The sequence below is a fragment of the Rhagoletis zephyria genome, unplaced genomic scaffold, assembly GCF_001687245.7.
Source record: "Rhagoletis zephyria isolate East Lansing unplaced genomic scaffold, Rhagoletis_zephyria_1.1 Rzeph_scaffold_03153, whole genome shotgun sequence".
In the NCBI taxonomy this organism is placed as follows: Eukaryota; Metazoa; Arthropoda; class Insecta; order Diptera; family Tephritidae; genus Rhagoletis; species Rhagoletis zephyria.
This window is the reverse complement of record NW_016160237.1, coordinates 28,232-56,060: the sequence shown is the minus strand read 5'-3', so window position 1 is coordinate 56,060 and position 27,829 is coordinate 28,232. Positions and strand designations below refer to the sequence as shown.

Sequence of the window (27,829 nt, the reverse complement as noted above, 5' to 3'; positions counted from 1 at the left end):
CAGTTAGAATGTGGCTTGAGCTGTCAACGTTCGCTTTCTTGCTATAAGGAGCCAACATATTTTTTGCTGTAAGGAACCAACAGAGTCTGCGGTATTCGACATCGCCAACGCGCAGAGCAACGTAAATCTTTCGCAGAATCTTTTTCTCTAAAACTCGTAAGAACCGCCTCATCAGATGTTTTCATTGTCCTTGGATCTGCGCCAGAAACCAGCACAGGAGTGATGAGTGACTTATAGAGTGTGATTTTTGGAGGCGATAGACAAGGAGGGGTTATATAGGGCTCTTTACTATCGATAGTCCGAGACATCGAAAGTTTCCGATACTATTGCTATCGATAGCTCGGACTATCGATAGTTTCCGATACTATTGCAAAAAACCATCGATAATTGTTTGATAGTATCGGCTTAATATAAAAGTTGAGCTCCACAATAGACCTTCAGCACTTTATTCAGCGTAAGAGGCCTGAAGCTTTGCTCTAATAACTAGGGCTACTTGAAGTAGGCTCTGAAAATTAGTTTATCAATGAATTTGAATGAATTTAATAAATTCATTTAAAAACTTCTTTGGCAACACATTTGGGAATAAATTTTCAAACTTACTTTTTTCATTACCACATACACCAAACAAGTCTGGTTTTCTTCGATTTTTCTCTCCTATGTCCTCACTCGGTAAAAATTTTGATATAAATGAAGCCATTTTGCCATACAACTCGAGAAGTTTGATCAAACTTCAACATAGGGCTCAGAAAATCAAAAAATTTTAATTATAGTTCAAATTTCCCTCAAACGGCTTGACAGTCAAACTTTCAAGCACCCTCATACACCACACATCAGATTTGAGCTAAAGGGAATTTTCGTCATGTTCGGTAACCCGTTTGTGCGTTGTAATTCATCCTTAAGCAGACAAAAAGTTGATTTGATACATCGTTGTTAAGGATACTAATCGAGTAACTGTTTTCGATTCATAGGAAAAGCGCTTTGATATGTATAAAATCAATTATTTGCTAGACAAGGGAGAACAAAGATGAAATGATGATTCCCGTGGTTATTCGATAGTTGTTCGACCTTCGATAGAACTATCGTCAGGTGGCAACCATCGATAGTCGTGTCGATAGTATCGATAGTTTACCAGCCCTAGTCGAATAGCAACCACGGTATCGCTCTCAAATGGTAGCAGCTAGAGGCGTGCATGTGGACGTAGAGGCAATTAATTTGATTTCGTGGTGATCGCAGCAATCGCAAAATTAAAAAACTTATTTTTTTATTGCGCCACGCCTATTTATATACTGCCTTCGGGGTAATTGAAATTCAAGCTCAATGCAGAAGAAAAGTTCGGTATGCGGCTTTTAATTAATTCAAATTGATAAACCTTCACACTTGAAGACACCCACGCGCACTACACTAACACAGTCCGGCAACAGAAAGTATTCATAACAAACAAATGCATACCTACATACCAGGGTTGTTGCGAATATTCGCATTCGCATTTGCAACCGCGAAGCTTCCGCATTAATTTTAACATCCGCATTCGCAATAATCAATGCGGAGCTTTGGTGAATGCGAATGTTGTGCAAGTGCACTAATAAAACGTATATATGGCAAGCAAAATGACAAATTGTAGCCAATATTTTTGCCTGTGGCGGTGGGAGTATTTGTTTAACTAAACTGTTCAAATGTCATATATATCAACTTTGATAAAAATTTCTTTCAACATATTATTTCTCAACCTATATAACCGAGCTATCAATGGGCAGTCGTACAAGTTCCCACTTCTACTTGACCTTTGACGTACGTCAAAGAGGAAATAGTCCTTTAATAATGATTTTTTTTCTGTGCTTTAAATACCTGCATTGGTTTCTTTCCTTATTATGATTTTTTTTGGACAAAAGAAGAAAGTGTGCTCTGTAATTCTTAGCCAATAATTTCAAGTAGGGCTTTTTGGGGAATTTATTTCTAGCAAAAATTTTACAAATTGTAATTTGGTTAACTTGTCGGGCAATATTTTTTTCATAGGTATATACATTGGATCCTTGGCTAAAAACTTCTGTAGTATAACTGCTCCTTTTTTGCTATTTAATGTCAAAGAGTAAGCTCCTTCAATAGGGATATCCAGATATACAGAGAAAAGATACTCAACTAATTAAAAAGCTATAGGTCTGACCCTTAATAAGATAAGAATAACGTAACTATCTAAGATTAAAATGCTTATAAAAAAAACGACTTTGAAAAAAGAACTTTGTTCAAAATTTTCATTTCTGGAAAATAATAATTTATTTTCCATATCCACCTATTTAGCTCGCTATAAGCACACATTTTTCAACCCAGTCGCAGATATTCGCATACGCATTCGCATCCACGGATGTCTAAAATTCCACATTCGCAACATCCCTACTATATACTCTTACTTGCATACATATGTAAGAAAATTTCTGTTGGACATAGCATCAGCATAGCATCGTATGGCAAGCAGGAAGCGTTCGCAACCGTAGTGGCCGGTAGCCCAATAAAATGCGATATGGGCATTACTTAATTATTTAAAAAGCAATTTTAAAGCATCAAAGTTTTAAATTAAATAGGGAGAAACGCCGAAAGCCAGTTAAAACTTTGCAAAAAATGAAAAAATGAAATATGAAGGTATATATAAGTGATGTAATGTGGAACGATTTTCCGTCATCCCTTGTCAAATTTGGTTTGGAGACAAACCGGTTTCGGCGTTGTGCCATCTTCAGTGTCATTTTTCGTTCTATAAGTATGTATATATAGTACATATGTATGCACACTAGAGCGGGTTGAAATTTTTATTTTACTTTAATACTCTTGTAATAGTGAAAATATGTTGTTATCAGCTCAACTACAAGCCTGTTAAATATTTTCCATTTATTTTAAATAAAAAAGTCCGCGTATCGCAACCCGAGTGTCACAAAAAACACTGGTAGGGTAAGACAAGTTTTTGGTACAAATTCCGGGTAATATGAAAACGGGTTGGTGATACAGTTGAAACCGGCTAGTTGTAATTCGCTTAACTGAAATCTCTGATTAATATGCACGGAAACTCTGGCCCCAAGATTGTGAGAAAATACGATATAAATGATACATCACAAGTCTAAATCGGTATAGGTTTGGCCCAGTTATTCAAGTTTTTCTGAATTAATCTTTGAAAAAAGTTAAAAAACAGCATCAAAAATTATACTTCTATGATTCCGTTGAATATTTTTTGACGATTTTTTTAAGCTTAAATGTTTTGTCATCCAAGAGAATTTTGTCAAAATATCCTTTAAGAAATTGTTTTTATTCTTAAAAAACTCCATTTTTGGAGGTATTTTCAAATCGGCCCAGGTCACATAAATCTTAAATCCCAAATATTTCGGTGGAAGTTTTTAAGTATAATAGATCTTGTATTCCCGGCGGAAAAACCGCAACTTTTTTTTGGTGATGCAGATAAGTATAATCAGTATGTACTGCTGGAGTTGATCGCTACTTTTGGACTGCTATTGCACCGACTCCTAGGGAAGTAGCAACTCTATTAACCCGTGGTGGTGAGTGTTGTAGTGCAATGTCGGACCAGTCGGAAGAAGAATTTCGAAAAACTACGAAAGGGGGTGTCCATAAATCACTTTAATAACACCTGGTAGTGTAGAGAGATACGATGGTGACTACCGCCTAGGACATTGCCCTGTGAAAATAATCGCTGAAACACACGGCAAGTAGTCGATCGGTAATTGACGGAGTTTGCTTGGCAGATACCGATTCTTCAGTCCTGTAGTCGCTTCCCCGTACTGCAGGCTATGTACATAAATAAATACTTACTCCTATGTATTACACATAAAAACAACCATCTGCAGTCAAGCTCATTGAAAACATAAATTTAACACTTTATTTTAAGCAATAAATACACTTTATTTTAAGCAATAAATTTTGCACAAACTCTGGACGAAGATGGCTTTCAAAATAGTAAAAGCGAATATTTGCAGCAGCAGCTGAAAACACGATATTTTAAAAACCGACTACCTATTTGTTTTTGCCTCTCTTTACGTTTGCCAAACACTTGCGGACATCTTAGAAGCTTAAACTTACTCAGTTGTTGAAAAGTGAAGTGCACTCGTGACATTTTCGACAAGTTTTGGATTTGCAATTTAAATACATTATTAATTATATGTATGTACATTAGGGTGGTCCAAAATGCGCGTGAAAAAGCTAAGTCGGAATTTTTATGCTCTTACCCCCTAGGATTGTTCTTTAGTGAAAAAACTTTTTATTTACTCATAAAATATTTAAAGGTCGCTCAATGCGTTTAAAGTTTTCCATATATTTTATATGGGAAAATCAGAAAATCAATTTTTTTCAATCGGAAAACTCTGTTATTCTTCAGGCGACTTCCCGTAATAATATTCAATTGTTTATTTAATCATTTTCCATAGTAATAATATTTTATAGGTCAATAAAAACCACAGAAAATGCAATGGGGGACCAAACAGAAATGTCGGTATTAAAAATCATTAAATAATAATTATTATTAAATATATGGTATTATTACTGGAAGTCTCCCGAAGAGAACCAGAGTTTTCCTATCAAAAAATATTGATTTTAAAGAATTCTATGCTTTTTCCATGAAAAGTGGTTTTTTCCCCATACAAAATACATAGACAACTTTAACCACTTTGAGCGAACTCTAAATATTTTTTTGTTTCAAAATAAAAAATAGGGATATATTGTTTTCGGTTCAGAAAAATCCTAGGGGATGGCATTGAAATTCCAACATTACCTTTTTTGACCACTCTAATCTACATACATTCGAAATAATTGTACAAGTTATGCCTCACCTATAAGAATAAATATTCAAAAATCTATATATTTAGTTATGTCTGCCTTTTGGTTGGGGTGTAGGAAATACCGAAAAATAATTTGCAGATAATTTTATTTCGTTAAGTACTATCAAATGGTTAAGTGGATACTGCTGCCAAAAAAAAGTAACACATTTTTGGGGCTGAAGCTTTTGAATAATTAATTTTACATAATAAAAATATAATGCAAAATAACTGAGAAGAGAACTATGAACCGAAAGGCATACATACTATCGAAGAGGAGTGAAAGAGAGACTGGCGCCAACGAGGATAAAATGTCTGTTTCAACTACATAACTGGTAGAATTACAAAGATTCGTGTTCTAGGAGAAGTTAAACGTTAGGTTAGGCAACACCACAATTAGAAGACAGGTCACCAGACGCATCCCTTATAAAGGGTTCTCTGCCTTCTTCCCTGGATTTTGGCCACGCACTCCTGGCTGCTGACCCTAGAGAAGGGGGTGGCAACATCACTACTTTCGCTGACGACTTGGAACTTACCGTTAAAGGCAAATATCCAAATACCCTTATGGATATTGTGCGCTCCAATATGGCCATGATTAGAGGATTCGGCATAAACCCCGATAGAACTGAAGTAATGAATGAATGAAGGAAACATGGGCTCCCTGTAGGTGTGGAGATACCTTTGAAAGAGAATCTTAAAAATCAGGGATATACGAACAAGCGGCCGGAATCAAATAGGGGTTAACACCGCGTCTTCCACAATGGTTATATAGAATATTTGCATGGTGGCCACCAAGTCAAAAGTCTATTTTTCTAAAACTCATGAGAAACGTCCAAAGAACTCCACTCTCATGCATCTCTGGTGCTTTAAGGACCACCCCAAGCGAAGCGCAAAAAGTGATGACCACTTTTCCTGCAAACCTGGTAAGAAAAAATGTAGCCGTCGCTTCGGCGCTCAGACTAAAAAGCATTGCGCATGAAAAGATCGGCGGTTCGGCTACGCGCCTATATTTCACATTCTGGATAGTCAACCTACCTTCGACAGGCTCTTTAAGAAAAGAAGAGAGTAGAAAACACAAAGACCATTGAAAAGGGAGGAACTAAATTTCTACACGGATGCATCCAAGTAAGACAATAGGGTTGGCTATGGAGTTTTCTCTAAGGAATTAGGATTGGAATTATCCGACCAAATTTTGGAGCACCGTAGCTTTTATCAGACAGAAGTTCTAGCCATAAAGGATGTAGCTGTGCACCTTAATACACACGCCGTAAAGAAAGCTTCAAAAACAACTTCTCGGATAGTCAGCCGGTCATCAGGTTAATGAATACGGTAATGCTATGTTTAAAGGCTGCATAGGTTGCCTGGCAGCTCTAAATGATATTAGCAATGTCTTCAAGATCTGCGTCATATGCTTTTCGGGACTTAGAGATATTTAAGAAAATTGCAGGGCTGATGACCTGGCCAGGAAAGGTACCAATCTTTCACTGCGCGAAATCAGATGTAAAATTGGGCATCTGCAAATGAAGCATTATAAATAACATTATCATTGAACGCAGTGGGTAATAATTAGATGAGGGAACTTGTATAACAGCTAGACTACTATCGCCGAAAATTGATAAGAAGACAGAAGAACTGCTCAGACTCTAAAGAGAAGACATTTCGAAGGCCTGAGTTACCGGTCATTGACTATTTGGTAGTTACTACTCAAGATTAGGAATAATAGGAAATGGGTTTAGCTAAAAGGTTTAGCTAAGATTAAAGTAGGGTTTTTAGGTAAACACTTCTTTAGATCTCTAACGGAACTATCCGTTGTAAGAACAAAACCAATCCTACGCTTCATAACTGCTACAAAATAGTTCCATCAATAGAACGTCAGGGTATAAGTGAGTTGGTCATTTGGACTGACTGCCACATTATCCTAACCTGAATAGCTCTTAATCTTGGACCCGACAGTGAAAAAATAATGGTTAATGAAAGTAGTTTTCTTTGAAGTTAATATTTTGCTTAAAAAAGATTCACATTTACAGCGCATTTCTCGAATGCCCATCTAGTTCGTCCCGTTGTACATAAATCTTGATTAATTTTCACTCCCATTTTGGTGAACAACACACGATTTATTAACCAAATCGTTTTTATATGAGATAAAACTGGAGGGATTAAAATTTTAGCGACGTAGGGAAGGTTTCAAGACCAGGGTAAACTCCTGTCAGAACATCCACAGCGAGCGAGGGGGACTATACTCTATAAAATGGCAACAACGTAGAGACCAATGGAGAGGATGCACTCGAACCCCCTATCGAGGATGATGAAATCGGTGTCCCACGGGTCGTCTATTACGAATTTCGCGACTGAGAGCCGACAAAGCTGCTGGAGTGGATGATCTGCCATCTGAAATATTCAACTTTAATGAGATACCAGTGACGGATACAGAGGGCACGATAAAATTTTCCATCTAAGCCAGCGATATTTCACCATTGTATAAGTAAGTTCCATCGACATAATTATAAGTCACAATGGAGTGGCTCTAAAGTATCTTTTTTCTCAGCAAGTAATGCCTTATCTTCAATAGACAATTTTCAACGTACAGCGTGGCGCCTAACGTTTTATTTATCATATTTTCTATGGACTCCTTTCGCTATATACCTGTTCCTCACTTTTTTTTGCCTGCGTACAATAAAGCAATTACAGTTTGTTGGTGTCTGGCGTATTTACTTCTTGAAAAGATTATTTATTACATATTTTCTCTTTACAGTACATGCAGAGTCATACATACTGCGATTGTGTGTGTAACTTTAGCTGTCCATTTCGAGTGTCTACAACTGTCTGCTATATTTTTTTTTACATAAATATTTTTTGTTTTTGGAAATCATAATAATATGTTGAAAAAGATACCCCAAACGAATTAAAAGCAGATGAATTCGCAACATCGCCAGACATTACAACTCCATATCCACAACATACAAAAAATAAAAACTAAAGCAAAAATGCGCCAGCACCAACGAAAACGACTCAACAACTAAATATAATAGAGCCAGCCACTATTACAAAAAAAAACAACGAAACGAAGGGCAAAAGCTTTAGCAAACGGCTCGTACAATGCTATGTATTTGAAGTACCAAATGTAGCTGAATCACGGTAAATTCTAGGAAATCCATCTCCATTCGACAACACTCAGGCTTTTCAATCCCCTCGCCTCGCCTCCAATCTTCCCCCCGGGTGCTGTTTCGCTGTGCTTGATAGCTTGGTGAGCTGGCGTTTCGGTTCGCTGACTGGAGCCGGTTGGGCTGCTGTTGAACAGTGCTCCTCCCCGCTTTCTCGTTGTTGTTAGTCACTGCTTTTTTCGCCTGTTATTACATATGTATGTATATTAGGGTGGTCCTTAAAAAATCAAATTAAATTTTTTTTTCAGTTTGACCCCCTCAAATTGGTTATACCATGGTCACAGATATCACATATAAATTTTGGCCCCAATTGGAGACGGTTAAGGCGTGTCGCAAAATCTCAAAATTCAGATTCCTCTTTAGAAACTAAAAAATTAAATTAAATTTTCTCTTTTATCTAATACCCAAAATTGATACTACCATAGTCGAAGTTATCATATATAAATTTTGGTCCTGATTGGCGTCGGTTAAGACGTCTTCATAGGGTAATCTGAACCTCGACCCCTGTGCTACACGCCTTAACCAACTCCAATCGGGGCCAAAATTTACATGTGATATCTTCGACTACAGTAATATCCAATTTGGGTTATTCGATAAAAAAAAGTATCTGGAATCTGAACTTTGCCTCCTATACGATACGCGTTAATCGTCTCCAATCGGGACCAAAAGTTATGTGTGATATCTTCGATTATAGTAGCATCGACGTAGGTGCAGAGGCTTAGGAAATCTGATGAAAAAATTTGCTTCCTACATTTAAGGACCGCCCTAATATATTTACATACATTAGTCTGCTCCAAAGTGATTTTACCCCTTGTGCTTCTTCACTGTTGCTATGAATTTATTTGTTTTTTTTTTGTATTTTTGCATATAGTGCAGCAGCTCGTTGCCATTTTTCGTAGTTGCAATTTAGCGTGTTTCATGTTGTTGGTGTTGCTGTTGGAGTTTAAATTCATTCATAGTCACTGATCTTTGTTGTTATCAGCGACTATGAGGCAAACAAATAAACATTTCATTGCCAACTTAGACGGCGTATTATTTGAATTCCAGTCTCCGGGTGGAAATGAAAATATGTATTGGAAAGTCCAAAATAGTGGTAAGAACCCGGTAGCTTAAAATTTACGGAAAATTCGTAAAGCTGAAGAGAAATATGCACTGCTGCTTAAATTTTATGGCATGATTAATGTTTAATAAAAATAAGAGAAAAAAAGAGAAAAATCTGGAAATTATGAGCGAGAGTAGCGTAACGGTCTTTAAACAAAATTGGGGTACCGTATAAAATGATTTACTTGAACAGAAGCTGTAATATCTCGAGGCACGCCCTTTTATTTTTATTTTACTAAAGCAGGTAGCTATTTGACATAAAACACAAAACCTTTTCTATGTATTTATGTAGGTGCAATAACTTTTTTCAGTAAAATACCGCATTTCTTATGTATTAATAAATCCTTCTTTCTTATATTAATCTTAAAACTTCTTTGTAGATAAGCTCCTCTGGCTCTCATGTCCTAGTATATTAATAGGCTAACAGACATATGTTTTGCTTCGTATGGTTTTTTTTTTTTAAATACGACAGCAAAAACGATGACGATGAAAGCCTGAAACAAATATAGAAGATGAAGATGAATAGGAATACAGCGGCTGAAAAATACGAGGAAAAATATGGAAGGGGTGGTGCAAATTAAAAAACTAATGTAAAAGTCGAATTATGCTCTTCAGTGACCAATATTAAGACTTAGTGAGAAAATTTTTTCTGAAAAAAGTTTAACCCTTTAACACGACTTTTGCCTATTTTTGGATAGGTCATCAAAAATAGTCCGTTAGAGTGTTAAAATGTTCTGCAAAAATATTAACTAAGGGGTCACCGAAGAAAGAAATCCGAAGATGTTATGCAGTTTATTCGAAATTTTAGGATATCTCCATTATAAATTCATATTGAATAACATTTTTTTCGATGACAATTAGCAAAATCCTCTGCTTAAACATTTTATAATATTTTTTCCGCTAATAACCGTACCTATTTAACCCTAAAAGGTCATGGTTCGTCGTTTCGACGACGCGAGTCTTTATTTTACCGTTATCGATGTTTTCTTTTGTTTGTATAGTGCTAATTTTTCGTACAGCGCTAGTCGGTGTTGTGCTGTTGATGTGGGCGGTTACTTGGATTCATGCGCTTCGTGTAAGTACTTATTTTTTAAATGTGCGTAGTCAAAACGACGAAGGATGAACTTTGTGTATGTTTTACGTTTATGTTTTCAAAGTAATTTTTTTAAGTTTTTATTTGTTTATATATTTTACTTGTGCAGTTAAAATACACGATGAATGCAACCAAAAGTTATACCGACGATGGAAAACAAAATTGCGCAATTTGTCCCCCTTCTAAGCGACGCATAACAAATCATCCTGTGCAAAATGCCAAAAAAGTCTCTGTGGGGAGCACAAAATAGAGCTTTGCGCCTATTACACAAAATGAGAACTGTCGTATCTGAAATTTTTTTCCTTTTTTAGTTCATAGTATTATTTTTAAGAAAAAAACACTTTATCTGAATTATATGTAATTTAAGTTATTTAGTTTTTATATTTTCTAATTAATGTTTTGTACAAAAAGCCAAATGAATCAGAGCTGTGAAATCTTGAATTACAATCAACAGACCAAAGAAAAACTACTTGATATTGTTTTATTTAAAAAAATATATATAAACAAAATAATGTGAAAATAATAATTTTTGTGCATTTTGACACACAGGTTAATTAAATAACGCCTTTTAAAAATGCCGTCGTAGAATCGACCAAGGATGACCTTTGCGTTAAAAAAAAAAGGTTGACCTTCCAGGGTTAATAAAACTCTTCAAATAATCAGAGTCGAGATGACACCTTATGATAAGTACTAGAACAAATATATATCTTACCATCCAATACCGATCTTAGGATAAACTGGTTTTTGCTACGCTGAACTATGTCTACCTAGATTCGATATGTACATCCGTCCAACGCGTAAACAACTTGGGCGAAACATTATTGTGGACTGCGTAGCTGGACTTGGACTGATGTTTTAAGCGCGGTCAAAAGCCGACTACTAGGAAGAAGGTGTTATGCGTAAAAATACTGTGGCCCCTGATCTAGTTTAGCCTAGGAAAAACTAGTTTTTCTTAAGATCGCGTTTGCCCGGTAACATATATAAGAGTATTTAAAAACTTATAGTGCACTCCATTTCAATCGGAAGGACCAAAGTTAAAACTTCCTGATTAAAAATCGTTTACAACGCATTAAGCCTCCAATGGTTCTTCTAATAAACTTTTAAAAATAGGGGTTAAAAAGGCCCATAATAGTTAAAGGGTTAAAATTGCTCGCTAATTTTACTATAGGTCTCTGAAGATAGGGTTCTTGTTTATTAATGAAGTGCAATAAATACAAATTTATATTTGAAGTAAATTTGCATAATTACATAAATATATGCATATGTAACATAATTTAAGTTAAAAAATTAGGATACAGTGTCATTCTATTCCAATAGATAAGATGGATTCTGCCTTAATTCCAGAAAAAATTTAACTCATTTTCAAAAGAAGCGCTATGCTCAAATGTTTAAAACCAATAATGTTTGATTGTTTTAAAAATAAATGAACTATACCAATGAATTGAAGAAGATAAAATCTTTTAATCCGGTAAAGTAAAAAAATATTGAATATTTTCGGTAGACTGCAGAATAAATCGATGCGGCCGTTCGACTTTCCACTCTTTGAAGCTATGTTTTTTTTTCATAAACAGATTAAAATAGTAGTCGCATGAAATGCGCCTTAAGGTTGATACTGCAAAAACAACCCCAAAATTTCCAAAATATTTAGCTTTTTTCCGTAAATCTCAGCTGACAGGCGTTACGAAAGGTACCATCATACAGCATGCTATTTCAAATAAATATTTAATAGCAGCAAACGTATGCCCAACTCATCAAATATGTACCTGCGCACAAAAAATTACTTGATTAAATGGTAAATATGTATTCTCAACCTAATAATGTTTACCTAAACCGGCAGCAGTTATGAGACGTCGATGATGCCTAAGTACTTAAAGGTAACTAACTTAAGCAGGCTGGCTTGTTTACTTTTCAAAACCTATGCACTGGATTTTTTATTCAGTTTCAACTACTTTAATATTTAGTATTGATTTCTTTTTTCATTACAGCGCGAAGATGAAAAGTTGGAGCCACTGGAGTACCGCGTAAAAATTTTTATAGGGTGATTCAATAAGACGGCAACAGCATTGTTTCATGCGCTGTGTAGTAAGTGGTACTGTCTTGTTGAAACCCCAGAATGTTCAAGTCCATATCATCTCAATCAGGCCATAAAAAGTTTGTTATCACATCACAATAACATCCGTTCAACTTAACAGCATAATTACCGAAGGAGTACGGTTTCATGACTAGTTGTGGGTGCATTGTTCTTTTCTTGGAGTTGATGCAGTTTTAAAGAATCCGTTTAGGTGCCTCATTGCTTTTTTTTTTTTGAAAATTGGCTTCAACGTTTGGATAACTAATACGCGTTGTTCAACTGAGTATCACTCCATGACTAAGTTTGTCAAAGCTTGTAGTACCAATTGTCTGAAAAAATTTATTAAAAATATTTACATATCACAAATAATTGCTGTCAAAGCTCTGCAACACCCTATATGTACCCGAATGCTTTCGGTTATACACATACACATGTACAATGATACATATGTATGTATGAAAATATGCTGACTATAAAATATGACTTAAGTGCAATTGCTGTTGTTGGAAACTACAACGTTTGCTATAGAGAGGCGCCGTGGTGCTGTTATGTACATACATATACACATACATACTATGTACTTATACAACTTTAACACAAAGTCGACGCACCAGTTTTGTTTGTATGTAAGTTGTTGGCTTTTGCTGTAGGCTGCTTAGTGGGTTGGTTAGCTGGCTTTTGGCTTGGGTGCTGCTTTAGAGTTGTACAGTACAAGCTCACAAATTAGAAATCTCAGCAATTAGAATGATCTAAAATTAGAAATTGAGATTATAATTTTCGAACGAGTTTTGTATTATTTTATATCTAAAAGATTGTTAAAGTCGGCGTACTGCCATGCCCACCAGCCTTACAAAAACCAATTTCTATTATTATCCGGTTGATAATATCTAGCATATTTGCTTTCTTATGCAGCGGGGATGAAAGTCATCAATCTACATACATTTGTATACTTCTTGAGACAAAAGTACTGCATATCAAAGTCTAGTAAAATAGCATCACATTACCTGCTATATTTTGAGGCAGCATATGGGAATCTAAGTTAGTGAAGGTGCAGTCTGTAGAATGTTTGTTTTATTAATATTGAGCCTATCGAGTAATTTTAAAGTACCTATACTCCCGAAAACGCACTGAAAAGTGCCTAATATCATACAAATGATCTCAACTCTGAAAGGACTAGGAAACATGTTATACCCCCCGCGACAAAAGATCACATAATACAAAAATTGTAAAAATCCCACAAACTTTTCATCCCAATTCCAAACATTTTAATTTTAATTTCTAGAATAATTTTTGGTATGCAGTTTTACAGCTTATCAAATTCTAGTATATGTAATAAAGTGCAAGCTTGAAGTTGCTAAAAAATCGCTTTGACTTTTGATATTTTTTTTCTCACGGTGTTATGCACTCTTTTCCAAAAAAAAAATTACTTTGTATGGAAGAAAATGCGTGATACCGTATTACAAAGTTTTAAATTTAGATTTATGTGGTATTTGTTAGATAAAGAGCTTTAGGTGTATGTATGGCAACCATTGTGTACTATTGAACGTGGAATAACAATTAGAGGAAAATCAAACAACATCAGATCATTAAACTCTCGTTGTTAAATCCGTGAAATGTGCATTCGAATTGTCACTTAAAAATACGATTCAAACAACATCGACTTCCTGCTTCCTTTTAATCCTACCCGTATAATTTTTCGCAGAAAAAATCATTAAAACGTGTTAGTAGACATTTTTAGAATCTTATCAACCATTTAAATTAAGCTTATGCTTTACATTTTTACATTTTGGTATTTAGGGCAGCATTAAGTGGAAGAGCCTTGTGAAAAATGTCGTCTAAATGTAAGCAAATACGCTTACTTTGCGGCAAAAGCTTGAAATCTTACATAAATAAAACAAATCGAAATTCAACCAACCAAACAAAAACAATGCTGCTCAATAACAAAAAACTGTAGAGATACTGTAAATTAAAATTGTTTTGCTTTATTTTTGCTTCAACAAATTCACCGGAAACAATTGAGTAGTCCACTTGCAAAGTGCGATATGTGACATTTTTTCGATTTTTAGTTTTTGGAGAATTGCGTACAAGTATTTATAGTAGTTTAGTGTATAGACTGTTAATGTTATCTTATGTCGTGTTATATTATGTTACAATTTTATAATTTTATCCAAATTTTCAGGTAATAATGAAAAAGATTCAATTTAAATGATACTTGTTGTCGTAGTCGTTTTTTTTCAAATTTATGGCTTTCTATTATAAAATCACATAACGCTGTTTGCAACTGGACTACTCAATTCGAAAATACGAACCATCTTAATTAAAAAGTGATTCTAATTTGTGAGCTGCTACTGTATTGTAGAGAACGAGCAGCAGCAATGCTGCGTTTTCTTCGCACTTTGAGAGTAAACAAAAGCTGTTGGATGAGGTATGTAAGTGAAAGAGGTAGGCTACGCAAGTACAATGGCAAAGTGGTAAACAGGAAAATATGTAGGAGTAGCTGTTACTGGCTTTGAATTGGGTGTAACTAAGTGAAAAATAAAAGCTTGTAAAAATTGTGTGATTCAATAGTTTCAATAAATTTCATGCCTAAGAGTTGAAATTATCAAATAATTTAAAATTAAAATAAGTGTTAAATATTAAGATTCAAAATAATCCGATTGAAAGTTTTTTATAACGAGCTAAGTTGGACTGAATTGCAGTACAATGGCATTTATATGTATTACGATCTGCTTTCTATAATCTTCTTACTTACTATATCCGAATACATATAATGAGGTATATACCTATGTATTTAGTTCCTATTGCACCGACATACATAGTACAATTGCAACAAAAACGTAGCATACAATCTCGCCATTTGCTCAATCAGTTACTTTACCTACACTAAGCATCGACGTGTTAAAGTTGAGGTCGAGGTTAACTTTTCATTCAAATTACTTTTTTCGTTTTTATTCGCTTGCATCGATGGAGCGCCGCAGGCTTTCGTTAATTAAGTGTCAAAATCAAAGGTGAAGCAGTGGAAAAAATATTACGCTAACGTAAAAGCGGGTACAGAAAAGGAAATATGTATTCAAATCAAAGGCGCATACAAAAATATGAAAAGTTCGAATAGCACAAAGACAACAATCATGAATAGGTCGTTTTGCAAACTCGTAACCAGGTTACCTGTCACTTTAGTGGAAAATTAATTGGATTATTTCTGTAATACGTATAGACATTTGAATTTTTTAAAGGCGCTGGAATAAATCCCTGCACAAATTGCGACTAATCCGGCATGACTTCGGAAACAACATCGATATATCGAAAATATCTACTCGGTGTATAAATAGTCGATGTTTTTTGAAAAGTGACATCTGCACTACTTTAAACCGCCATTCCTGTTTTTCGATTGTGCAAAAAAGATAAGTTTGACCAACAATTATTTTTAGAAAAAATTTTGATTGCAGGTTTGTTATCCATCTCAAGCAAACAGATTATGTTTCACAAATGATGTTATTCCTTCACTAATTTAGATTTTTTAAACCTCTCATAAGGGCTCATAAGGGTTTTAGTGTTTCATACAGTATCGTCGTTAGGACGCAAACCTAAAAAGGCTTATCCCGCGGTAATTGGCGTAAACACCGGGGTCCCCTTCTTGTAGATTGGGTAGATTACACTGAGATTCCAATTTTGGGGCATATATTCATCTTATTTTTATTTATGTTTTTTGTGGATGAAGGATAGCTTAGGAGGTTAGGTTAGGTTAGGCATGAACAAGTGACTCGTATTTCCACTCGGAGGGAGATTTGCCCATTGTTAATGCCCCCTGTGAGTGGCAGCAGGAGGCACATCCTTTTAACTGAGGTTAATCCATAATGCCAGTATAAAATCTGTCAAACCATTTACTATCCCGGTTGAAGCCATGGATGTTCGATATTTTCACCTCCGTTATACCTTCAAAGTTATTGAAAAAGCGGTATCTTAAATGCTTGTGACGCCTTGTCTGGAGAACTGGATATTGACATTAGAGGTGGTGAATCGATTCCCCTTCATTCCCATCCCGACAACTTTTGCAGAGGGAGAGTTGTTGGTATATGCCATCGAGCCGCTAAGAGCCCTAACTGCAGATTTGTTTAGTGCCAATAATTCCTCAGTACGAGCCTTATTGAATTTCAGCCACAAGGATCGTAAAATCTCATAGTCGCCCCCATTGACCCAAAGGTCTCTGGTTACTTCTGTGCTGTATTCTTAAATCCCCTTTAGCAGAAAAGAAATCGGTGACAGTAGAGAGGTTTACGCTTCGCTAATTTGCATTTCCAAGCCGTGTCTAGCCATCTAATCGGTTATTTCGTTCCCTTCTATATTGCTATGTCCAGGAACCCAGCAGAGAGAGCTTTTGACATTTCGGAACAGCTTTCGACTTTAACACACTGGAGCCTATTGTTTTCAATGCCGCCTGGCTGTCAATAAATATGGTGACGTTCCCAACCCGCTTTCTCTGTGGCAAATATCTTCGCCTGAAAGACACTGTAGTTATCAGGCAGGCGGTATTATTGCCTCCTTTGAAAGTCCTTGGAGTACAGACCCAATCCCACTCCATTTTCCATCGTAGAGCCATCGGTGTAGATGTAAATACCATCATTTACCGACAGGAGGCCATCTTCCGAATCTTCCCGGGTTGGAAATTGTATGGGAATCTTAAAACTAAAATCCCAGGATGACGTGATATATTGAGTTGCGACTTCTACGTCGGCCTTATTTCGTTATGCCGTCCAGTACTAATTACCTACAAGACCCGAGTAGATCGGCTTCCACAATTTTGACTCCCTCAGTCTAAGGGCCCCTTTTGCCGCAGCACCTGTTACGAATACTTGTGGTGGCTTGAGCTAAACGATCATATTCAGCACTTTTTGTGGTGCGCTTCTAGCGGCGCCTGATATACCAAGGCTGGCGAGTCTCTGCACTCCGTCGGATGACTGTGGTGTATATACCGCGAATAATATGCGGTGACAGCCACCAGTTTTTCTGTTTCTGGGGATGAAAGTTAAACAAATACCAGGTTTCAAAGAAATCCAGTCTCTTTTATAATTTTTTCGAGTTTTTGTGGAGACTCTAAACTGCTCGAACTCTCTAATTTCATACTCATAGTCATTTTTTTGCCTTAAATCAACCAGTTTTAACCTCCATTTCCTTTTAATGAATATTGTTGGGGTTTCGAATTCCATTAAATACGATGTTTGCAAAATATTGCATATTTTAATAAAAAAAAACTTCAGATATAAAAACATAATTTTTTCGACTTACCAATTGTAAAATCTTTAATGTGCTCCACATTCGCTAATCTTACATCGAAATTTCAATTCCAGAGAGCGCTAAAATGTGACGTTGAAGAACCTTTTTATATTTTCGCTGTTTTCGCAAACAAGTTATATTTTTTTGCTCTTGAGACGCGCTCGTAAAGCTTACTCGGTTTTAGAAATCGTTTACATTATTTCGTATTTTACTTTGCTGCCAGTAAAAGCAAGCTATCCTTGAATTTGAAAATTAATATTCGCGTTTATTTTATGCGAGACGTTGTTGCACACAAATACAAATGCGAATGCGCATATGTATGTGTAATAATGTAAACACACCCACAGTACACTTTCACACACCTACATATGTATACATTAAGAGCAGACGCGTTTTTGCGGTTTGCAAGTTTGCAGATTCAACGGAAGTGGGCGGACGGATGCGCGGATAGGGCGATAAATGTTAAAGGACCACAGAGGGCGTTGGCGGGGGTCAATAAAGGCGTAGGTAGACACGCGTAGTACTTTCCTACGCTCGTATATTTGCTGTTTTGTAATTTTTATAATCGATTATTTTAGCGAAAACGCTTTAACAAATATTTGTTGACTTTGTTTTCCGATTTCACAGTTACCGCACCCAATTTTATTTTTATTTTTAGATTTATTCCATTTTTTCAAAATGTAAACATCATAAAATCACTGAACTTCATTTGATTATTTTCATTTTCACATTCGCCATTTCTATTTCTTTATGCGACTTTATTCTTTTGTGATGCTTCACAAGCGTTAATGTTCACTAACACACATGTAACTATGTATGTATGTTTTTCGGTTTTTACTGCTATCCTGCTCACACAAGGACAAATGACCCACCGATTTAATGACTTCCAAGCGGAATTTACACACACACGGAGTTACATTTGTTTACATACACATACATATGTACATAATATAATGCCTATGTATGCACGTACATACATATATGTAGCAGCGTCGCTCTCACGGTTTCTGATTGTGCCGGGCACCATTGACAGGGCGTCAAACGCTAAACGACACAGCGAAGTACGGTAAATTAGGAGTCAACCGACGAAGTTGGCAGCAAAAAGGATGACGCAAACGTTGTAAAGGTGGTTGCAGGAAAATGAAAAAAGAAAATGCATTTACGTCTGCACTTGAATTTTTTCTTTGGTGTTCTTGTTGTTGTGCAAGCGCTGATAATTTGTTTGATTATGTGTGTGTTACACTGTGGGACGCTCAAAGAAAAGCAGTGATCAAGTAAAAACATATACATATATATTGTTTTATAAGAAGCTTTTCCTTCGATATTTTTTCCACACACAATTTCTCAATCACTTATACATACATACATACATATATGTATAGTATTATCTTGTAATTTTATTTATTTTTACACTGTAAAAGTTACTGAATTACATATTACTTCACTTAATTACATCCATACATACATAAGTATATATTACTTCACTTAGCGCTCAACCACTTTCTATACGACTTTTTCGTGCCTCGTTCGTTCACTCACTCGCAGTCTTGGCAAACGCTGCAGTTAATCGAACTGTAGCAAACGCAAACAAGCCAGCCGACTCAGTCACAATCGGTGACATCGCTGCTATCTGCCATCGTTCAGCTGTTCGTTTACCACTTCCGCACTTAGGTAATGCAAGTGCGTGTGAAAAGGATGACTAATATGCGGCAATAACCCTAACTTCACTTTTTACATTTTACTTTTGACGTTTGTAGTTCGTCTATTGTGAATATCTACGGCAGTGGCGCGTCACAGCTGTTCGCAATGGTAGATGATTGAGTGTGAGTGCGAGTGCGAGTGCGAGTGGGTGTGTGTGTTGTGCGTATGACAGCCAGAGTAAGTAAACGACGCTCTTATAAAAGTATCTGTAAGATAAAAATATGCACTTTCCCACGAGTTGCAACCAACACCAAAATTCTTTACCCACAGACTGACGTTTCACTTAGTTCGGCCAGGCAATATTTGCTTTCTTTTCACACTTCGCTCTTCAAATATATAGGAAATTGTTTTGCTGTGCATTCGATTTAATTACCAAAACTCAATTATATTCATTTTTTATTTACTGAATCCACACGTGCCTCGATCTACTCGCCGGGTACTTGCTACTCTCACGTCTATGACCGTTATGTTACTGTTTCGCTGCAATGGCCATCTGTTCCTAATTGCCCACTGTGCTGGCGAACTCATCCATATTTACAATACGTAAATACATATGTGCATTTCTGTGTATGCGCAGTGCATTCAGCTTTGTAGTACTATGGAGGAGCGAGACAGCTACAATTGTACTCCGTACAACGTTTTTTACTCGTTCACAGTTAATACTCCGAAACCGTGTTATAGGTCTGTGTCTTTGACTAGCAAAAACTTAAAGTTTGACAGACACTGGGAATGGTATTGATATGTACATATCGATGTGTATATACGTATGTACATATATCTGTTTATATATGGCAACCACGTTCTCAAGTTGTGGTTGTAAAATGGAATGAATGGAGTCTTTTAAATAAGTTTCTCACACAAAAGCAGAATCGTCGGTATTCCGTTTCCGTATTACTATTTAAAAGCACAAAATTACTGCCCAAAGCTTTCAAGTTTAGCCGAACTTTAGTTTACTGTTTACTTTAGCATAGCATAGCGCACATTAGACTGACCCGACAAAAATGAAAGTGCTTATTTTTGTGAGATTATAGCTTCCATTATGGCTAAAAACCATTCCCTGAAACTTTGGTGCAAAATTAATAATCCTAGTATCGCCCAGTTGCCGAAATTTATATGAATTTAAAATCAAAAAAGCTTTTGACGCCTTAGCCGAGTAGGTAGAGATGTCGACTGTAATTCCGTGTGTCGCAGGTTCAAATGCCGGCACATGGAGTATCTAATTGTTAGTGACAAACTTATTAATATACAAAACTTATACATTTCACATGAAATTTCAATTTGTCAACAGCATTTTCAATCTTGATAATTTATCAAGAAAAGAGCTTTTGAATTCTGTGCTAGAATACCAATTCTTGATAAATAATAAAAAATTTACAAATTATAGAGATTTTCAATTTATCAAAATCACAGAATCGGGCTGTAAAAAAAGTAAAAATAACCACTCAACTCGTATACCCGTAGTTGCGTATGTAACGTATACGCCTCGTAGAATCACAAGCAATCGACTTACACGTTTATTCGCACGCCTTAACTTAAAGGTAATATTTTTTAAAGTAGTGTGGGGGATTTTTAAACAGTATTATGCATACGTACATATGCATGTATATGAGACATTCTTTTTCATATCGGACATCAAATTTGGTGTCACACTTTCGATTGGCTTCAAATTTTTTTATGGGTTCTATACAAGAAATAAGCTAAAACGTGTTCGAGGATTTTTTTCGCTTTTTTCTTCGGAGGTATGATCTGTCAAAGTTTGCATTTTTTCGTGATTTTGACTAATCATGTAGTTCTTCAAATCGTTATATCTTGGGTTCTGCACATCGTAGAGATTCATCTTAACGTCGTTTTAAAGCTAAGGAAATGGGCCTAACATCTCTATTTATAAGGTGGTCAAGATTATCCTAAAGCTAACTTAGCTATTAACTGTTGAACTTTTTGAAGTTGATTTGCATAGTGAAGATCGGTGAATTAGGGATTTAAAATTATACCATCGTAATCCTTGTTTAATTCTCTATAAAAAACGTGGTTAAAAAATGGGGGTTTTTCCAAAACTATTTTTAAAATATTTTTCTTTATGACGAGATGGTTTATTTTGTGAGAATAAACAATTTTTTGTAAAATGTTTTCCAAACCACATTGCGAGATGTATTTATTAGTAAGGTGTTAAATATCGAGTTTTTGCAAGGATTTAAATTTTATTGCAGATTCCAATAGAAAATCTATCCAGCTATAATATTTGTACGGCAAAATTTTTCTTTAAGGCGACAAACCCCCAAAAATGGGTATGGCAATTTTAGGACTAAACTTTGCAAAACACAGATTCGTTAACAGCATTTGTTCCACAACTTTTTCCATCAAAGAATATTCTAGAAATGAGCGTGGTTACGTTATAACCAAAGTTCAAAAATTTAGACTTTAATGTGGATTTCGCCAGAACAACTATATGGATTGAAAAAGTTGTGGAACAAATATTATTACCGAAGCAATATTCTGGCGAAATCCGCAATAAAATCTGCCTTTTGCTAATTTTAGTCCTGCAATTGCCACGCCCATTTCTAGGGGTTTGTCGCCTTAAAGAAATTATATCTGGATAGGTATTCTATCGGAATTCGCAATAAAATTTTACTTTTTGCAAAAACCCGATGTTTAACACGTTACCAATTACCAAATTACAAAAAATTTTGGATTCTCACAAAATAAACCATCGCGTCATAAAGAAAAATATTTAAAAAATAGTTCTTGAAAACCCCCCCTTTTCCAACCATGTGTTTTATAGAGAATTAAACAAGGATTACGATGGTATAATTTTCAATCCCTAATTTACTGGTCTTCACTATGCACATCATGCAAATATTTTCGAAAAATTTTTTATATGGAGAAAATGAGTAAATGAAAATATACATACAGTTAGGAACATAAATGATTTCAAAGCGATTTTTGTTAAATATTTGCAAGGTTTTTAAAGTTTGTTATTTTTTCATAAAAATATCATGCATGCTTCAGCCAAAACCATATAAATCCAACTTTCAAACTTTATATAGAGCTTAGCAAAATTAAACGAATTTTTATCAATTTGAATTTTGAGTAAATGAAAACGCAATGCAAATTTTTCTTGCATTCATCAAATAACGGAATAAAAAAGTGATGATAAAAGATTTCCAGTAGTATCGCGATAGTGAACACCATTCATCGATAGTGGTCACAAATTGACACTATCGGTTGCGCCATCGATAGTTTTGCAGCTCTATGCGTAATTAACTTGAAAATTCCGTGTTTCGCACATGGACAATTATATGTCGCGTGTTTACGCGTAGGAAGGCCAACATTTTTGTATATTTACTTACGCATCGGAATACAAAACAAAAAATGTCGTTTATCACAAAGCTTTACATTGAATAATTGTATTTAACGTCCATGAACATATGACGTACAAAAATAAAAAAGGGATTTAATTAATTTGACTTACAAGCAAGTTTCATTTAATAATTCACAGAAGTCAAATTTTAGACAATGGCCATGTTCAGAAGGCGCAACAGCTCAGTAACTGTTGCGATTACACCTTCTGAACGCGTCGTGGTGTACTTCTGATCAACTGAACAGTGGAGTGTTAGATAATAGTAATATATTTATGATCATTTAAGACAACATCTTGGCGTGTACCTTTGAGAGTTGAGCTTGACAGCTAATGTATCAAGCCGTCCGGAAGACGCATTGCGGTCACTGTTTTATTTTAGCAACTGTTGCGCTCAACTGCTACGCCTTCTGAACCTACCCAATGCAGACGGACTTTGAAGCAAAAGTTATAATCAAATAAATTGTAGGTGATACGAAGTTCGCGTGGTCATCTTCTAGTATTTAATAAAATTAAAAAAATATAAGTGAGAGTAAAAGGAGAACATATGCAGAAGTGTACGGGAACGCAAAACTCACACTGATTTGGCTAAATGATCACTTAACAATTGCGTACATATTTAAATATTTCGTTGTTTACATCCACTTTTTAACAAATGTAAGGGTCTTTGCATTCACCGCGTTCTGTTTTTGTTTACAAATGCAACCCTGCCTTTCGCTTGGCACTTTTAATGACGATTTTTCTAAATCCTGTAACTTCTGAATTGAAAGAGTTGCTCAGTTACTGTCTCATATGTGTTACAGGTCTATAGGAACGACTTCCTGTAAGTTCTGACTAAATCGTGTAAACCGGAAACAGATTATCTATGTGTGTTGATATTTTTGCCCCAAGCTTATGGAAGGAAATGGTTTCTAGCCATAATGGAAACTAAAAAGTCATGTGCCCCATAAAAGCGTGAGTGAATCTGTATATATCTTGGGTCTATCAACGCGACACTTCTTTGTTCTTTACTGCCTACACTTTGTCCGTCTATTTTATTCCATAAAATATAAAACCACATACATAATATATTTGTACATATGTTTCTGTGTAGGTGTGGCGGACATAATTCAAATTGTGACATATCTAATTCCCATTACATACATATGTACATTAGAGTGGTCCAAAAATTTTTTTCCGAGATAGGGTTTGGTGCACCTTTTAAAATTTTTCCTTTTACCAAAAGAGGTGCTGGTACCAAACTTTACACATTTCCAAGTATAAATTTAGAGGTTGCTCATGATGCTCATATTTGACTTTAGAAGTATTGTGTACATGTAGTAATCAAACAATTGGTTAGGTAACCTAAGAACATTTCAAATTTAAATTATCTATTAAAATATCACAAGCTTCAGTTGTCATGTATATTAGCTTTTTATAAAAAATCACCAATATTTGTGCCAGTTTCATGGCGATCTCGTAGCGCATTTCTAGGTCATTAAGCACCCTGTATTGGTTACAGTCAGTAGAAAACTGAAAGTTGGTATAGATATTACAAAAATTGAAAGGAAAAAACATAGGGAGCGCCCCGTTATCTAGGATGAAATTTTTTTTCCCATACAAAAATTGAACCACTCTAATGTACATACATATGTATTTATATTCATGTTTTGTTTATACATGGTGTTTGGTCTATCGGACCAACCAACCAACAGGGACGTCAACCGCTCAACGCCCAATCTTTTTAAAATTAATCTATTGCTATTTGCCACTTTACCATCCAGCGCGTCTACAAGCGGCAGCATTATTTTGCTAACAAATGCTCCTCAAAGTAAGGTAAGCTATGCCACCTTGTTATTAAATAATTTTTAACTCTTACCTATTGAAATTTCCAAAAAATTCCCACTTCCTTTTGGACGTTTCGGCGGCACATGAGGATAGTTTGTGCTTACATATCGGACAATGCTGCTGACTTGTACTCGCATGGTCAGGCAGCTTGCTCGCTAAACCTATGTTAACCCCTTAGCACACAAATCCTTCATAGATTTGTTACTTTGTTTTCAATCAGCCAGAGTTGCATGTCTAACCGCCATTACGGCAATTTTGCACGACAAAACGAACGAGCCGTACATATGTACATACACAAGTAAGGATCAAGCGAGGATGTAGATACACGTTGCTCCACATACTTCGAGCTAACCAGGTTTTTTTTAGTAAATGATTAAGTATGTAATATTTTCTCACTTCTCTATGAAATTTATTTTACTTTTATCGTTTTATTTCTCCACTTTCGAAATGTACAACTGTAATGCTTTTTTGTTACACATATATCGTCGCTTAAAGTACAAAACCGCGTATTAACAAAATGCAAAACCGAGTATGTGAAGTTGTAGAAATTATTTTCTAGAGCGTAAAAACACTCATATTTCAAAATGGTTCTTTTTTTTTATAAAGCAATCGCATTTCTGGCTAGTATATTTCAGTACAAATGGATAAGGCTTGGTGTGAGAAAATTAAATTTTTGACAAAAAATGTCAGTTACGCGGTTTTACAGAACCACGATACGCGGTTTTACAGAACCACGATACGCGGTTTTACAGAACCACGATACGCGGTTTTGTACTTTAAACGACGATATGTACTATGCAGGTCGGTAGGTACAAGCTTTGGTTTGTGCATGTCTGGTTTGCAACGAAAAATGACGTAGGTATTCCATTAGATAAAAATCGTTGGTTAACGTGTTATTTGCGAATTAGCAGTGAATCCTATTCATCATTGTGTAACTTCGCTTACTCTTCCGCATAACCGGTATGTAAATATGTATGTATGTAAGAGTGTAAACAAAAATTTAATTTTCACTGGAAAATCTGTAGCATTGGAGTACGAAAGCGAGAGTTTATGGGTAATCCGATTAGCCTCAACTATTTACGTACTATATTCGTGCTGTGAATTGCATGCCAATTTGTATTTACATTGAAAAGTTATTAGCTACTTTATGATTACAGCTAAGAGCTATTTTCATAATTCGTGGGTCAGGTCACTTAATAAGGTCGCGTAATTTTAAAACATGTACAATATTTTATTTACGGTAAAACATATCAATAACGACACAACTCAAAGCTTTAGAAAACCCTTACTACTGAACAGCGGCACACATCTGGATCCCAGTGCTCGAAGTGCATCAAATCTGGCTTAATAGGCCGCATGAATAGAAGCAAAGTAACTGCTTTTTCTTAAAATTGTATACCTTTTACTTAAACTGTTTTTGAATAAATCGAGCAAAAAGTGTGAAACTTGAAATAAAGCAATTGCTCATACGGCGCAATATCTGCTATTTTTTTGTAGTCGGTTACAAGTATTAATTTGTATTAGGAAGTTTATGCAGTTACGATGCATTTACGCGTTTCCACGAATACCCATAATTTTCGTATATGTACATAGTTTGATAAAAAGCGAATTGAAATCCAAAGTAATAATAGTATTTTCTTAATTTTTACAACTTTTATTAACGTTTTTGCAAACTGGCTACAATTAAAGGTAGATATTCATCTTACCCCACAAATAAGCTTTTTCAGAGAGAAGTTCTTTAACCCGTGACCGGCTAAAACCATGGCTGTCAAGCACCAGGCTAACACTGTAGCACTCTCACACATACATATTAGACATAGAAAGAATAATATGTAGACAGATTGGCAAAAAAGGAAAGCAAAAAAATTGAGTTTGCAATTTAAATTAGTAAAATCGAGGTTCTGAATACTTTGTTAAAATAACTCTATATACAACAAATATGTTTTAATATACAAACATCCAGCGCTTCAATAAACACTATTAAAATTGTTTTTCTTTTTAGTTTTTACAAGATTATATAATTTTTATATTACATCTTAGATGCTTGTAAGTCATATAGCTTAGGCTTCGGTAGGTCACTCATCGGTAAAACTAGTAAAGTGTCGGCGTTCCCCAAACTACATTATGTATCCGCCATTATAATTGGCCCATAAATAAGTTAGATTATTGACTTTTATTTTTTCCGCGATAGATTTTCTGCCGGAGACGCTCATTATGTACTTAAATGCATTTTTGGACAAGTATTTTGTTTTTATATTTCAAATACTATTTTGAGCAGTATTTGCATTTTAAAAGACTTTTTCTATCCTTCATTATTTGTCATGTCATAATTTTTTTCCTTTGCAACACTGTCATTATGGCTAACAATTGTAAAAAATTGCAAAAACAAGCTCTTTTCGCGTGCCTCAAAAACTATGGAGACAAATGAGTCACGAAAACCGCCTCGTCGTTAGTCAGTTTCAATGTTGTGTTTGGTGAGTTCCCAGTGGGGAAAAGGTAATGTCTGGGGATGCAAAATGTAATGGATAGCCCCTGCAACCTACGCACAAAAAGACGCAAGAATTTCTCCACAGCGATGTCATAAGAAAATAATATGTCGCATGTCGCTTTACGAAACTATAAAAAGAATATAAAATAAAAAGTAAAAAATAAAAACTAAAGTGCGTGCCACAGGTTTCGAACCCGTGACCAGCAACACGGTAGTCGAAAAAAAGTGAAGTGTGAAGTGAAAAAAAACTTACTTGAGTTAGTTTTTAAATTTTTTGTTTTGTTTGTGGCTTCAAATCTACACATCTTCCGCTCGCTTAGATTGCGATGCATCTTATCGTTCAACCGTAGTTGTTAAGCTTTTCTTGGTAAAAAAAGATAATGCACTCCCATTTTCCCACTGGGTTAATTCATAAAATTTACATTTTCACTTTTTCGTAACATATTAAATGTTGTTGTTATATTTATTTCAGCTGACAAGATTTACATACTAGGAAACTCTGTGTGTACTGTTAAGTTTTTGAATTTCGCCATTGTATTCGAGACTGCAAAAAAGTGCATTCCAAAAAGTGAAAGTGCTTCCCACGACATTTTACCTTCCTTTATGGGTAAAAACCATTCCCTGAAAATTTTGGACAAAAATATTAAAATTTAGAGGTCTCGAGGAAATGTGTCCGGACTTTGAATTTGATCCCACGAAAAACACTCAGCATAACAAAGTACGACGGCGCACTTTGTTTGTCAAAGTTGTGGCTTAAATATCATTAATGATAAAAAATTGCAAATTTTTATTTTTAGGCGATTTTTTAAAAGGCGATTTTCGGATTTATTCTCTATTTTTAAGCTTTTTTCTTATATCTCAAAATATAAGGTTCAGATCGACATTGAAAACATATTTTAGGACCTTAAAAAATTTAAATTTCCTTAGGGATTTCGCATGCGCACGGGTAACGAAGG

At 35.3% G+C, this 27,829-nt stretch overlaps 1 long non-coding RNA gene across 1 annotated transcript in view; it reads right to left on the bottom strand.

Annotated features, from left to right (window-relative positions):
* The window catches only part of LOC108368504 (uncharacterized), a 31,298-nt gene extending 11,617 nt beyond the window's left edge, over positions 1–19,681 (bottom strand). The window contains exons 1-2 of the long non-coding RNA XR_001848379.1: positions 19,468–19,681; positions 17,515–19,409 (exon numbers count right to left, since the gene is read on the bottom strand). This is a non-coding gene — a long non-coding RNA (uncharacterized LOC108368504). The remainder of the gene's footprint in view (positions 1–17,514; positions 19,410–19,467) is intronic.
* Positions 19,682–27,829: the final 8,148 nt, after the last annotated feature.